This window comes from Mustela nigripes, chromosome 9 (assembly GCF_022355385.1).
Source record: "Mustela nigripes isolate SB6536 chromosome 9, MUSNIG.SB6536, whole genome shotgun sequence".
In the NCBI taxonomy this organism is placed as follows: Eukaryota; Metazoa; Chordata; class Mammalia; order Carnivora; family Mustelidae; genus Mustela; species Mustela nigripes.
The window spans coordinates 65,824,007-65,840,024 of NC_081565.1; positions in this window are offsets into that span (position 1 = coordinate 65,824,007).

A 16,018-nucleotide genomic window follows, 5' to 3' on the forward strand; every position below is an offset into this window, starting at 1 on the left:
GAAGGGGCACATGCACCCAAATGTTTGTAGTAGCAATGTCCACAATAGTCAAACTATGGAAAGAACCTAGATGTCCATCAACAGATGAATGGATAAAGAAGATGTGAGATATATATATAATGGAATACTATGCAGCCATCAAAATAAATGAAATCTTGCCATTTGCAACGATGTGGATGGAACTATAGGGTGTTATGCTGAGTGAAATAAGTCAATCGGAGAAAGACAACTATCATATGATCTCCCTAATATAAGGAAATGGAGATGCAACGTGGGGGATTTGGGGAGTAGGAAAAGAGTAAATGAAACAAGATGGGATTGGGAGGGAGACAAACCAAAAGAGACTCTTAATCTCACAAAACAAACTGAGGGTTGCCAGGGGGAGGGATGTAGGGAGAGGTTGTTTGGGTTATGGACATTGGGGAGGGTACGTGCTATGGTGAGTGCTATGAAGTGTGTAAACCTGGCGATTCGCAGACCTGTACCCCTGGGGCTAATAATACATTATATGTTAATAAAAAAAAAAAAAGATTAAGCTCTGCTGGACCAGGAAACGAGATGGTCCAAACCTGTCAGTGATGGGTGCTCACAGCTCTTATGAAGAGCCAAGAAATCTACATGTGGTTGGGACAGGAATATGTCATTCTAACAGGTAAATGCTGACCCAGCGAGACCAGGCAGCTGACCACAGTGGACTACACCAGTGTCTGTCTGGGAAGTGGTCTCAATCAGCAGCAAAATCTGAAAGACCCCAGGTGGTCCCTTGAAATGTGCTCAGCAGATACAGTTCATCTGGAATCCTGTGCACTACTTCCCAACCCCCGGGGAATCCGAAGTGTGAGGATTTAAATCAAGACACGTGGAAGCCATGCAGAATAATCACCAGGATTGTCTCTGGTTGCCTCCTGCCCCATCCTCCCCAGCACATACGCAGAAGGACACACACAAGTACAGTACTGTTCTACCGTATCCTTAATTTTACAGATCTCCTGCTGAAGTTTCTGACTAATGGTAAGTTATTTGTTCAGAAAGATTTTATGGCTCTCATAAAACGTCAATTACAGTTTTAAAATAACTTGTAGTTTTTCTGTAACATGATGCTGCCATCTTGGTTCCCAGAGGGTGTATTAAATTCAAGGAGCAATAACAAATCATTTAAGCAATAAATAAATAACCTCAGAGAAGCGTTGTTAAGAGTTAATAGTCTCCCATACACTCAATAGAGGGTGAGGCTCCACTCAATTAAAGTGACCCCGGGAGGGGGAGGGGATAGGGGAGGGGCAGGGGCCAAACTGCACCCAGTGGTTTTGTTGAAGGTATTCAACCCGCACACATTCATTTCCTTCTTTATGTTGTGTCTTTTCAGCAGGGAGGCTCTCTGCAGTCCCGGGGTCCAGAGAACAATTACGGTACAGTCTCGGAGAACAGAAAGAAAACGGGGGTCATAAATATGTTAAATGGGTGCGTGGGTTTAAGTGGCTTTGTAAACGAAACATGGAAGAAACCTCAGACTAATTAATGAATATGAAGCAGTGGGAAAGCTGGAGAGTTTTGGGGGGACGGTCTTGTGGGGTGAGGATGCGACATTATTTTCTCCCGGGAAGATACACTTATTTATTTTAGAAATCCCCCTTATTTTTCTCAAGGTCTCAAAGTGTTTTGGTGTAGCATAGCAGAGGTGGGTGGGAAAAATTTTTAAAGATAAATCTTGTTTAGGTTGTATTTTCTCCAATCGAGTTATAATCTGAGCCTGAAAGAATGATTTTGAAGAATTTTTAAGTGTCATCCTTGTATTTTGAGAGAGAAACATCTATAAAGAGGGTGAATTACATACTATTCGTACCGAGTCTGTCATTCAGATATATAGACTCTTTCTTAGGGAATAGCCTTTGTTAAGTAAATTCCATATGAGTCGAAGCCAAGATTAAGTTTTTATAATGTGGCATTTCTATGTGTTCCAAAACATTTCAGTCTTTCTGTATGGAGAATTTACTATTTTTTTCTCTTTGCCTTTCCCCCCATTTTATTAGCACACATATCTCTACGGGAAGTTAAAGTCTGTCTGAATGTCTCAGATGACCCATTTTTGAACCCACGAATGACTTCCTGTGCTTGCCACATGAGGCAAGCCAGTGCTGGTGCTCTGAAAGTGTCCTTGAACTTGGAGGGTGCTCACACCATAAAGGCAAGAGACCAAGGAACAAACAGAGGCCACAACAGAGATACCAATGGACAAAGGGGCAGGGGACAGAGGAGGGGAGAGAGACAGACAGTGGGAAGGAGGGAGGGAGAGGAAGGGAGAGATGGAGAGACTGGGGGGGGGGATGGGAGAAGTAGACAGTCACAAATAAGGCCATAGAGAATCACCGGGAGAGGAAGAGAAAAAAACCAAAGTAAAAACAAAAGAACAAAACAAAACTAAACATCCAGAAACAACAGAAACGTAACTGGCCCAGACTTCCTTGTTTAACAGAGTAAATGGGATCTATGAGCAATGGGTAAGATGAACGGTCGATCTGTTTCAGTTGTTCAGATACTAAAATAAGCAAACCCATCTCTTGCTTGGGGGATCTTTCAGTGGTCTTAGTTGCAAGGATGAAGAAAGCCCCTTGTTGAATCATGTCTTTACTGACTCAGTCAACACATTGTATTTTTATTGCATGTAAAACTACAGAATCACTGAATTGTAATTCTTAAAAGTACTTCATAAACAACATTCACTCTTCAACAAGTTTTATTAAACATCTACTATAGGGATGAAAGAACATAAAGGTTTGTGCAAAGAATAAAAAAATGTCGAAGAAACGATAACTGTCCCTAAACACTGAGGGTATAGATCCTTAGGCAACTTTGATAAACATGTCAAACTGAATTCTATGAAGATAAGAACTGAATAGCACAAGAAAAAATACAGGAAAAGTCCCAGGCAAAAACTCGAGAACAGCCTAATGTGGGATACAGACTATGTGTTTTGAGGCCTTTTGGAAATTAGCGAAATCTCTCATAGTTCTATGAAGATGGATGACTTGCTTTGGGTCTTCAAGGACTGCTGATTCCCCACTGGGTGGAGAGAAGAAAGGGCCACTTGGAGACATTTGATTTGTATATTACCCACTTTTATTGCTTAATCTATAATGACCAACAAAAAGCATAAGTGTAGTTGTATCATGTAATTTGTACATCTTCCTAAAATTGCATGTTATTGTATCACAAATTAAAAAAAAAGCTACCCAGCCAATCTGAAGGAAATCTTCTGCAAAACGTGATGGTTGGCCCCAGAATACCTTTCTCCTTTGCCAGCATTTATACAAACTCCCCAGATCTCATCTCCTTCATGATGAAGTCCTTCTTGTATCAGACTGGAATGGTGTCCTTCTCCTCTGAATACCTACGGGTCCTCTGAGCACGATTTGAGAACACGGCTGTGTGACAGATGGACAAGGGAAGCACAGCAGGGGCTGTCTGGGGCTAGGAGTAGGACCGGGGAATCCCTGTCCATGAGCACAAGAGGACTTTTGCAGTGCTCTATGATGTAGATTGTGATTATGGCTGCTCATCTCAAAAAGTGTAATAAAATCATTGAATTGTACACTTTCTATGGATGAAATTTATAATATTTACATTATACTATTGAGGTATAATATTGAGGAGTTGTTTAAAAAAAAAAAAAACGACATCTACCAAGCCAGGCTTATAGTGGGAAACAGGTGTAGGTTTTAGGATTTGGTTGCAGACAGACTCTTGGCTTAGCAAACATTTAACAGCATCCTTCAATCACACAAAGAAATAGCAATCTTCCATATTTCATGGAGCTCAAGATTTTCTTGTTCTAGTTTTTATTTCCTAATTTTGATAAAGATGTGTCTACAGAGAAATATTTCTTAACTAAGAGGGAAGCAACACTGTGATCACATGACAAGGGGAAATCAATGACTTCTTACTGTGGGGCCTCCTTCAGAGTGGTGGGACCCGCCGTGCTGGAGAGAGGCAAGCCCCCACACAGTGGGACAGCCACCCCACAGCTCTCTTAATTGATACCACGGGACAGTGTCAATCCAGTGTTGCCAGATTTTCTATTTGTCCAAGAGAACTTTATAATAAAATCTGATTTTTAAAATGACTAATCAGACTTTTTTTTAAAAGATTTTATTTATTTATTTGGCAGACAGAGATCACAAGTAGGCAGAGAAGCAGGCAGAGAGAGAGAGAGAGAGGGAGAAGCAGGCTCCCTGCTGAATAGAAAGCCTGACGTGGGGCTTGATGCCAGGACCCTGAAATCATGACCTGAGCCAAAGGCAGAGGCTTTAACCCACTGAGCCACCCAGGCACCCCAACCAATCAGACTTTTCAAACAAAACACTGTGTGGTCCAAACCAAATAAGATCAATTCAATAGCTGGACTGAGGGTTTGAAGGCTCTGCTTTATAGTCAGAACCTCAAGATTCAGCACTTAATTGTGGATTTCCCAGTTTTGTTCACTGTTATTTTATGGGGGCTAATTTTGACTTCCCAGCTTTTTTATAGTTCCTGGAACTAGGAGTTGGGATAAGAGGTTGGGGCCTGATAAATACATAAGGGGTGTGTGTGTGTGTGTGTGTGTGTGTGTGTGTGTACTGGTCTTCGCACAATGCCCAGCTCTGTGCCCAGTACATTTCACAAATGCACAGGCATTGTTTGCTTTCATTAACATGATAGCTCAAATACGCATAGTACTTCACTTGTCTAGTTTATGTGGACATAAACTTAAGTCTAAATTGACATATCTTAAAGTGATAAACAATGACTCCTCAGATATTCCTTGGCAAGACTTACTCTATAGAGAAGTAAGAATAAGATTTCTGGCCCTATATTAGGCCATTACATTATTCCAGAAATGTGGCCGAGACTAGAACCGATTCTTACCATATACATTCCTCTTTTAAGGGCACACATAAAGGCTGTGCTCCCCAGTCTCCTTTATAGTTCGTTTCAAGCCATTATTAGATTGCATTTCAGGCAACAGAATGTAAGCAGATGTTACGGACACTATATCTAAGACTGGCCACTGCAACCCCCTGCATGAAATTCTAAACATCCTCTATTTCCACATTCCCGCATTTGTGGAAGCTATGTGTTGCAGATGGAGTCATGGAGAGAAAGAAGGAGCCTGGGTCCCTGAGTCACAGCTTGGAGGACAGCCACAGAGAAGGGTCATCCGACTGGCATCAGATGAGAACACACATAAGAAATAAACATATTTGTGTTAAGCCACTGAGATTTGACATTTGTTTGTTACAGCGATCAGCATTACGAATTCTGACGGATACTTACAACTTGTCTTTTCAGAGATGGTCTAGAAAACAACTGATGACACAAGTCGGTGTTCAGATCCTTCGATGTACTTAGTAACAACAGATTACTAAATAATCATATGCATCTTGTAGTTAGCAAAACTCCTTCACACACTGTTTTCTTTAAGACACTTGATACAACCAGTTACAGTACAGAGTGGGGCTTATTATCACTGGTGTAGATTAAGAAACAGAAGTGCAGACAGAGTGAAGAACCTGATATTTAAATAAGACTACCTTGAATCTTCATTTTATTCTCTGGCCATCTACCATGGTTTCTGTTTAGCAGAGAATTGTCAAAGAGGTAGAAATGATGCTTAATTTTGTTATCAATTTCTTTTCTCATATTCATATTTCAACTTAATATTTATACCCGATGTTCACGCCAAAGCCTGCAGCACAGCCTAGATTTTTGGCCTATGGTTAATGATTGTTCCCTTAGTTAGATTTCTTTAAAAACAGAAAAAAGTTGTACTACCTTATCTACTCCATATTATGATTAATGACATATAGAAATTTGGAACTTTCCAATGCAATGCATCTCCTGGAAAAATAAAGAATTGATCAAAAACTTTTATCCATAAGTAAAATACATAATGTATAATGCATAGCTTGCCAAATTTTTTATAACTTTTTTCTCAGTTGGTGTTGTACCGACAGAAACTTTTATTAAGGCAAAAATTAAAAATGTTCATGAGGATTAAAAAAAAAAAGTTAAAACACCCTCAAAACAGTGTTTCACAAAAGTCAACAAATGAATTCTCAGAAATGAATGAGCTTGGGCAATTTCCAATTTTTTTTTTTAATACCCATCACCCTGTCCTCAAAGGTCTTAATCAAAGCAAAGCTTTCTTTGCATCTCTCATTCTGAAATAACACACTTAAAATCCATATGATTATATTTTTTTCACCATGATCTTTAGCATAGCCTGCTGTGTACTGGATCACAGTGGTTCCTGTCTGGGGGTTATGTTGAAGGAAACAACTAGGAAACAGTTGGCAAAGTCTGGCGCCCAGGACCTCCTTAATAAATGTGTGACCTACGCATTTGCACAGGGCTGTATGTTCAGAAGGGCTCTGCTCCTGGTTTAATGTTCTGCTGCCACCATTTACAATTGCTAAGAATTTTATCTTTGAACTTGTATTTTGTATGTGAAGTCTCAGCGGACAATGGAACTTGTGTGTGAGCAGAACGGATACATGGAGAATGTGTGGATGCCTTTCCCTGGCACCCCGTTCAATATAGCATTTGAGATGCTCTCTGAACACAGAATTCTAGTGAAGCTACCTTGAGTAGGCATTCAGCCAGACTCCCAGGTAGTACAAGTTCTGCGTGCTTCACCTATGGCTGAGTAAGCAGGGGCATCCCCAGGAAGCCACACTTTCTGTTTGAACCAGAACTTGCCTTGGGTCTTATCGAAAGAAGTCAGTGGCATTCTAAGAAACGCAAATGACCAAGAAATCCCATCATATCTTTCTTGTTCATGTTACTTCCCTGGGTTAGCCCACCATTTGGACTGCAAATGATGATGTGGAAAGAAAGGAAAAGCTAGAACATCGCTTAGCTCCTTTCCTTTCTGACCTTCCTTCCTTGTCAAGGAGTTGAAGGTAGAGTGTGAGTAAAATGTGTGCATGTTTTGCGCAGAGCAGTCACTATTCTGCGGGGGTGAAATCGAGTTGTGTAATTTCTGTGATTCTGCATATGATTATAAAGGCCCCTATATTTGCATTAAAAGTGGTATTCTGCAATATAAACAGTAAAATTCATGCTAACAAATTAAAGCTTTAATTTTTCTTGTGAGAATGGCACTGAATAGCAAAGTTTTAAAAGCATCATGATGGGAACCCTTGGATAGCTCAGTCAGTTGAGTGTCTTCCTTCAGCTCAGGTCATGATCTGTGGTCCTAGGATAGAGCCCCACATCAGGCTCCCTCTCAGTGGGGAGTCTGCTTCTCCCTCTCTCTGCCCCTCCTACTGTTCGTGCCCCCCCCAAATGAATAAATTAAATCTTGAAAAAAAAAAAAGCGTCATGACAAAGATGAGAAAGACTGGAAGAAAAGAAAAATCAGCATATTTTAGTATCTTTGATGCCACATTTTTCCTGCTCTTTGAATAAGGGACCCACATTTCCATTGCACGGGGCCCTGTGAATTACGTACCTGGCGTTAATGGAGACATTTGTGATTGTCACAAGCGGGTGGAGGAGATGCTACGGGCATCTAGTGGGTAGAAGCCAGGCATGTGACAGAGCACCTTGCAACGCACAGGACAGCCACCTGTGATAGAGAATTATCTGTCCCATAAGGTCGATAGTGCTAAGGTTGAGAAACCCTGCAGCCTTTGGGTCCACTTAAAACTTCTCCAACTAGCGCTCAGATCTCTTTAAATCAAGAAGCATCTCTTCTCTTTCTAACTCATGTTAGTGAGTTATATATATGTGTGTATATATATGTATGTATACACATATATGTGTATATACATACATACATAATGTATACTTTCTAGCACAAGTGGTGGAATTTAATAAAAAGCGATCGCTAGATGCTTGCTTTGTTAAAGAGGTAAAAAGGCTGATTTCTCAATCTTCTTTGTTGCTGTCACGATCCTTATTATACAGACCTCTTAAACAGCTCGGACAGTTTGCAAACAGCCTGCAAGGAGCAAGTCAGTGGCAGAACCGGAAACAGTAGCATACACCCTGACCTTCACAACATGGTGGGTTTATAACTTCCCTCAGCATTGCGGTGTACATAGGGAGGCGTAACTTAGAGTGGAAAGACCCTGCTGCTACACTTAAGAGGCAGGAATAAGGGAAAGGAAATGTTAACTTCATTTTTGACTCACAGGCACTGATATTGGCCCTTTATATTTAATCACTTGTTATAAAGAGTTATCATTCATCCCATTCCCAGGTGAGCACATTGAGGCTCAGTGACAGGAAGCAACTTCTCCAAGTTTATGTACCTAAAGAAGGCTGACCCGGCCAAAAATCAAACACCGGTCCACCTGACTGGAACACAGGAACCAGTCCTCCCGGCAGCCACACTTGGCCATGAAGGGTGAGACGATGAACCCCAAGTGGAACTTCACTCTCACGGCACAGCTCTGACAGCCCCTTTAACAAGGGGCCACGTATCCTATCCAAATCAGCACAACTCGAGAACGGAAGGGGGGCTGCTGATCAGTATGTGGGACCACTGGTGTTCACCATGACTGCTCCTGAAATTTGGGGACCTCCATGGTCAGTCTGCTCTGGGAGGAACCCCGCTGAGGGGGGCCCATGGCAGCGGAGGGCAGGAAGCCTGCTCAGCACCTGCTTCCCCGCCGGCTGACAACATTTACTTGCCAGAAGGAAGTAAAAACAGAAAGTGAAGCATGGAAAGCACATGAGGCATTTTCTAATCCACCGTAAGAGAAGTACAGGTCCCACATTTTTCGCTTCAAAAGCCTTAGTCAAAAAAATTCAGGGGCAGCTCTGTTGTCCTAAAACATACACCTCTTGACGGATGTTAAATGCAACCATTTCTCTTTGGCGGGAGAATTCTCATGCAGACGCGTGTCCGGTTCCCCTCCTCTCCCTGTGTCTCCGGCTGCGGACTGGGGCCTGCGATTAAAGTGAGTGCATAGGAAAAGACTCCAATTCAAACAACCTGGGAAAGATGTAAAGCTGATATTCTGGGTTTGTGTCATAGTCAGGGTATGCTGACTAAATAGACTATGATCAAAAGAACCATAGCTCTTTCTTCACAAAAACTCCATCTCGCCTCCTCCTCCAAATAAAATACATGCAAATCGGACATGTGTTCCTGGAAGGAACTGGGGGAAAGGGAGCCACATGGCTCTTGGGGGACCAAAGGTTCAAATCCAGGGCAGGAATCCAGCCCCTCACCATGGGATCATTTGGATACCCCCTGCTGTAGCTGACACTCTACTCACCCCTGTCTCCCCCACCCCAAAGGTCTGCTGGCCACTAGCCAGAATCCAGAAGTATGAGTCTAAATTTGATGGTAGGCACACAGATTCGTTCCCATTCATGAAGATTCATGACAGCAAAGCCTAGGAAGTTAGGATACAGAGCACAGTCCCTTCATGTGTCCTATTTTCATACACTGGGTCAGTGACCTTCAGATGGCTGGATTTGCCATTTCATGCGTGAGAGGCTGCTGGCTTGCAGTTGTGTCTCCTTCCCCGGGCTGAGGAAGGCAGTGGGTCAGAGACCTACTCTTTTGTCTCAGCTCACACAGACTCCTAGCAGCAGACCCTGTAGTTCACGCTCGCTCACTTCTGGAGTCCTGCCAAGCCTCCCACTAAGGAAATGACGGCATTTAATTGGGGGTGGGGGGAGCACCTTGCAGTACATGAAAGAGAGGGGTGAAATGGGAAAAATTAATTCATTGTTATGTCATAGGTGTAAAACACTTTAAATCTGTAGAGGTTGTCATTTAGTTTAAAAAAAAAAAAAAAAAGAGTTGCTTCTTCGGCAACATGGAATGGGAAAGCCATTGCAATAAACCTCTGAGCTTTGCCCTATTAAAAATGTCAGACCAATAAATCACCATAAGGACCAAGGAGGGGGAGATCAATAAGCTTGGGGAAGCCATCTGTAGAAGCATCATATGGTGTTATTTAATGCAAGCTCACCAAGGTGGCAAATATGTCACAGCAGTCCGAAGTCCAATGTTAAGATCCAAATTAGAGCATTAAAGTTATATTCTCTTTCAGGCCGGAAGTCTTGGTTTCAACTCTCCTCATTTTAGGGGATATTTGGTCTTTCAGATTCGGTATGTATTTAAAAATAAATGGTCCTCTGCCTTTCCAATCGTTTTCTATCTTCAAAATCTCCAAAAGGTTTAAAAAAAAAAAAAAAAGTCTGCTCCAGTAATCATTAAAAAGCGTTCCTAAAATTTGGCGATAATTTAGTATATTGAAACAACAACAGGAAGTGGAATTAAACGAAAGGGTGACATTTACTGTGGAGACAATGAAGGTGAGAGTGTCCCCAAATAGTTCTGCAGGCTTCAGTGCTGGAGAAGATCAAAACTGTCACAGCCGAAGAAAACTAGATCCCATAAAAGAAATAATCCTAGTCTTCGAATTGCTCGGAGTGGCTTTTTCTTCTCTCTTCCTCCCACCTCGCTTCCCCTGAGTTACAAATGTATTCATAGACATGGGGGTGGGGGGCTCAATCCCACACATCTTTTATATGTTATTCAGTTTGGTAAAAGTTTCAAAATTGCCTTATTTAATGTGTTTCTCTTCACAAGTACAAAAGATATAAATAAGGCGCAGTGATGGGCAGGCAGTAAAGGGAGCTCTTTTGAGGTCTTGGGGAAACTGGTTAGCTGGGCTTGAAGACCACTTCTGGTGCTCATTCTAAAAGAAATATTTTAAGCAAACCATAAAAGTGGGCTTGACCCTTCCATGGGCCCATCATAAATCAATTGTTAAAGCAAGGGTGAAAACTGGGAAGGAGGTCAGAGGTGGGAGAGAGGTCACAGAGAAAGGACAGTGTGAGAACCAGAGGGGAAAAGGGGCAATCTTTGGGCTGAGTATTGTCGTTAGTTCAGAATGATGTTCCTTGTAACTGTACGCTAATGAAATTAGAGCCGTATGAAAAATGCCCACAGCAGAACTTAAAACCTACGGTTGTTTTACATAGAAAGTCTGTCTGCTCAGCAAAAGGTAGAATGAAACTTAGTTCAAAGTAAGTAATCAATTCTCTTTGTCTCCAAGTCCTTCGGAAAGTTTCTCCAAACAGGAACTGTTCTCTTTTTATCAGCAGAGGATACTAGATTTTAAAAGACGCAAAGCATTATCGGACATAAATACCTCATTCATGGTATCTCTAGTCTGCCATTTTTGCCATTTTTTGAAAAAGACAGCCTTTGACTTTTTGCCAAATTGATCTTACAGTCACAAAGAGAGCTTCGCAATGACCCCTCAGAGAAGAATATTGAATGAGGGAGAATATTGAATATTCTAAGAAAGAATATTGAATGATGAGTTAGTTTGTTGACTAATCTACAGATTTTTTTTTTTAACCTGCTTTTGTAGAAAATTTTGGACCAGAGGCAGAGTTTGAATGATGTATGTCTCTCATCATTTGTTTCCACCGGGTGGAATCAAGTTTGAAGCTCAGACAATTAAAGTGATTCACATTTAAATGAAAGGTGGCTTGATTGATTTGTAACGACACAATTTATTTGGTAATAATGACATTCCTTGAGTTTGGCCAGGAAAACAAAGGTTGATTTATCTCCTAATAACAAAGACAAATGGTCCTTCTGCTCAGGCCTCTTCCTCATGCTCAGGCGCTCAGGCCAGGCTGCAAGTGGCCTCTGGTCTATTCTCCCTGCTACTAAAAGAGATTTCTAGACAGAATCTTTCAGAAACATGCATCCTGACGGTCTCAATAAGGGAAACGAGATAGTTGTATGCTTCAAAGTTTCGAAGAGCCACATGCTAATTTTTTTCTACTTGTAATTTTACAACTTTGCACTGAAAACAAAGGGTCATGTCAGAACAGTTCTACATCTCATGCAAAACACCTAACATTGACATTTGTAAAGATACAGCTTTAGTCAATGTATGTCCTGAGACAAATCTTAGAGGACCCAGATAAATGGGGGGTTAGTATTATGATAGTATCATTATTATAATGACATAGCTCATATTTTTCAGGATGTTTTCTTAAAAATGATCCAATATTTTATAACGATGGTTTGCTTTAAACATGATTTTTAAAATGCAAATATAAGTGGAAAAACTGAGGAATGTCCACCTATGGTAAGAAGGAATAACAAAAATAATATAAGAGGAAACGGATTAATAAAACCGATTTTGAGCAAATATGTGTTTTTTATTTTTATATGATAAAAATCACAGTATTAAGCTTCTAAAAACATGTTTCCTACTTCCTTTTACTTCTTAAATTGAGACACAATTGGCATATAACATTATATCAGTTTCAGGTGTACCAAGTAATGATTGGTTGGTTCTTCACATATGTTGTGAAATGATCACCACAATGTTTAGTTAATACCCATCACCCCACATAGTTACAACTTCTTTTCTCCTTGAGAGAAATTTTAAGATCGACTCCGTTAGCAACGTTCAAATACAGAATTACAGTAGTATTAGCTACAGTTCGTGTGCTGTGCGTTACATCCCCAGGACTTACTCATTTTAGACCTGGGAGTTTGCACCTGTTTACCTCTTTACTCATTTCACTCACTCCACCCACTCTTTTATTTTAATATGTTTTTAAATATTCCAAGAACAGCAGGGTTACTGGGCATTCTTAAGAAACAGACTCCTTGAGTGACTTACAGAATCTTCTGGGACCTGCTAGGCAGAGCGAACCTCCACCATGTGAGGGAGACCCTGGCTGGGGAAAGAGGTCAGAGGAAAGTTGGAACGCCGTCCCAGTGTAATTTCCCAAGACCTGTTTCCTGAGTAGGAAAAATGCAGTCATACAAAAGTTAAAGAAGAGTGTGTAACCTCATCTTTGTTCCTTTCTGAAAACAGAAAACTTTTCCATTTGGACCTGAAAGGAAGCTGAGAAATGTTGCAGGTAGCTGTATCCAAGAGCTAATGGAAGAACTAAGGAGCACATAGCTCTTTGCACGACAGCATTCAGCATTCACTCATTCCACAGACGTGTCCTTACCGGGCACGTGCCCTGCTCGCCAGCTTAACATCGTGCAGGGAAGAAGGCAGGCTAGGACTTTGCCTTCCTACAGCTCTGTTCTAATGGAAAGGCTGGAGGACAGATAATTAGAAGGTAAGCCAAAGGGAGGCTTCCTGACAGTGATAGGTGCTAAGTAGGCAGTAAATAGGGCAGTATGATAGAGGGGAGAAGAGTAAAAGGTCAGATGTGTACAGACAGGTGACCCACACATGAAGTTGGCAAGGGGATACTGTAGAGGACCACTTGCTACTTAGCACAAACCAACACAAAAAAAAATTTTTTTTAAGTTTTAAAAAGTCAGAGAGAAAAAAAATAAAATAAAAATAAAAAGTCAGAGAGGTTCAGGGTATGATAAACACCTACATATCTAAAATTCACAGTTAATATATGCTAACATATTGTCATTTGGGTTTTGATTTCTTTTTAATGAAAGAAATGATACTATTACAGCTGAAGTCTCTCTCTTTTATCTGCCTCTCTACTCCATCTGTCCGTCCCTGCTGGAGGCGGGTCCCTGTCACTTCCCGTGTCTATCCTCCAGCCACGTTGTTACTCCCTGTCTAGGCACCAAAGAATAGCATTGTTTTGGGTTTTTTCAGTGTATATGTAAACTGCATCATTCTGTATCTAAGATTCTGTTATTTGCTTTTTATTCAGCATTGTTTTTTGAGAAGCAACCTTTATAAATCAAATTCATTCATTTTAGTGTCCATACAGTATCCCCTCATATATCACGATTTATTCACCCATGACGGTGTGTATCGATGGACGTTTGGATTTTTGAGAGATTTTACTATCGCATACCATGTTCCACTAAACACTTTTATGCTGTGTCTCCTTGGTGCAAAGTTTCTTTAAGAAATACAACTAGCGGGGCACCTGGGGGGCTCAGGCGTTAAGCGTCTGCCTTTGGTTCAGGTCATCCCAGTGTCCTGGGATCGAGACCCACATCAGGCTCCTTGCTCAGCAGGAAGCCTCCTTCTCCCTCTCCCACTTCCCCTGCTTGTACTTCTTTCTTGCTGTGTCTCTCACTGTCAAGTAAGTAAATAAAATCTTAAAAAAAAAAAAAAAGAAAAAGAACTAGAAGTAGAATTGCCAAGCAGGGTGGGTAGGAGGTGTGTGAGCACTGAGTATTCCAGATACTGCCAAATTGCTCTGCAAAGCGGTCACACACACTTATAGTCACATGAAGAAAGTGAAGGTCCTTCTTGACCCCATTCTTGCCAATATCTGGTACTGTAGACCATATCGTTACCAAATGATATCTCCTTTCTCACATGGGCATATACAATATTTTTTCTTTGGTCACTAGTGAAGTAAAACAATTTTTCATATTTAATTGGCTATCTGCTTTTTCTATTTTGTAAACATGTTACTTTTATCCTTTGTTGGATTTTCTATTGGGTTTTATGTTTTTGCTAATTGATTTGTGAAACGTGTTTATATGGTACATTCTGATATATGTGCATATAGATATTTACATCTGTATATATAAGCATTTATCTCATATATATACTAATATATATTCAGTAAGGTGAACAACTACAAAATTAATACACATTAACTTTAAAAATTAATAGCATTAATTCATATATAGAGATAACTAGTTGGATGACATAATGATAGCCTAATTTACAAAGTTCATAAGCATACAAAATACTTAGCAATATCTTTATTGAAAAATATAAAGAAATGTTAAAATGCTACTATGTACCTAAAGTAAAGAAAAGACTTTTCAAGTCCCTGGAGAGTAAACTAACATCATAAAGCTGTAAATCCTTCCTAAATTAATCTAATAAATTAATATAATTCTTTCAAAAATCCTAGCAGCATTTTTCATGGAACTTGACACAAAATCCACGTATTGGAGTAAAAATATTCAAGAAGAATTAAGGCAAGGAGTGTGTACTACAAGATGACCAAAATTATTTAAAACTTGCAGTAATGGTAACCATGTGCAATGGCACAGAAATATACAAATAGTCATTCTTTCTCATGTGTCTTTTTAAAACTTGATATATAATTGACATAAACATTATAGTAGTTTCAGGGATATAACACAATGATCGGATATTTTTATATATTGTGCAATAATCACCACAATAAACCTAGTTAACATCTGTCACCATTCATAGCTATAAAATTTTTTATTGTAACAACAAATTTCTGTTATTAAAATATTCCTCTATTGTTACTTCTTCCCTCAGATAATTTTTAATTTTTCTCTTTTTAAGTTTTAATGACTAATTCTACTTTAAGAGGGAAAATAAGCATAACAGTCCTGCCTCTAAGACAAGGTATCTGATACCTTAATCCAAAGAGAAACCATTTCCTTCTGGCTGACTCAAGAAATACAGGAGAAATTAACTAGGTTCTCTGGGCCACCTGATTTCCTTACATACAACAGCAAATTATACCTGAAGGTATTACACTCCTAAAAGTGTTTAGTGTTAGAATTTGAAGAAACCAAAGCTATCCTTTAGAGCATGTAACTCATATAACAAAAGAAGAAACTGACCTTCTGAACTCAAGGGAAACAAAATTAATAGCATTTGTCAGTAAGGTCTTCCTCGGATGGATAATACCAGCGGCCAGAAGGAATCTTTAAGGAGCCCCCAGGATGAAATCACAGCAGGCATGACTGTGCCAGCAAACGCTGCTGGAGACAGGTGGAGACCGGGAGACAAAATTCATGAGAATTGCAGGGAGCCTGGCGCCCTACCTGAGCCAGCTGTATCTGCCTGTGCCCCCGTCTTCCCAGCCAACTTCACCCTTGCGAGGCAGAAGCTATTTTTTTTCCAGACTGTGATTCTCCTTGAAATGGTTTCAGAGCACTTTTGCTAATCTTCCTCTGTATACCACACTGTACTTTTTAAAAATTAGTCAAGTCGAATGATAAGTGCTCCAACCAGAAGCCACCACGTGGTTCTTCATTTGCATATGATCATAATTTAAACAGATTTTATTCACTTACTGAGATGTAAGAGTTACCAGGGAG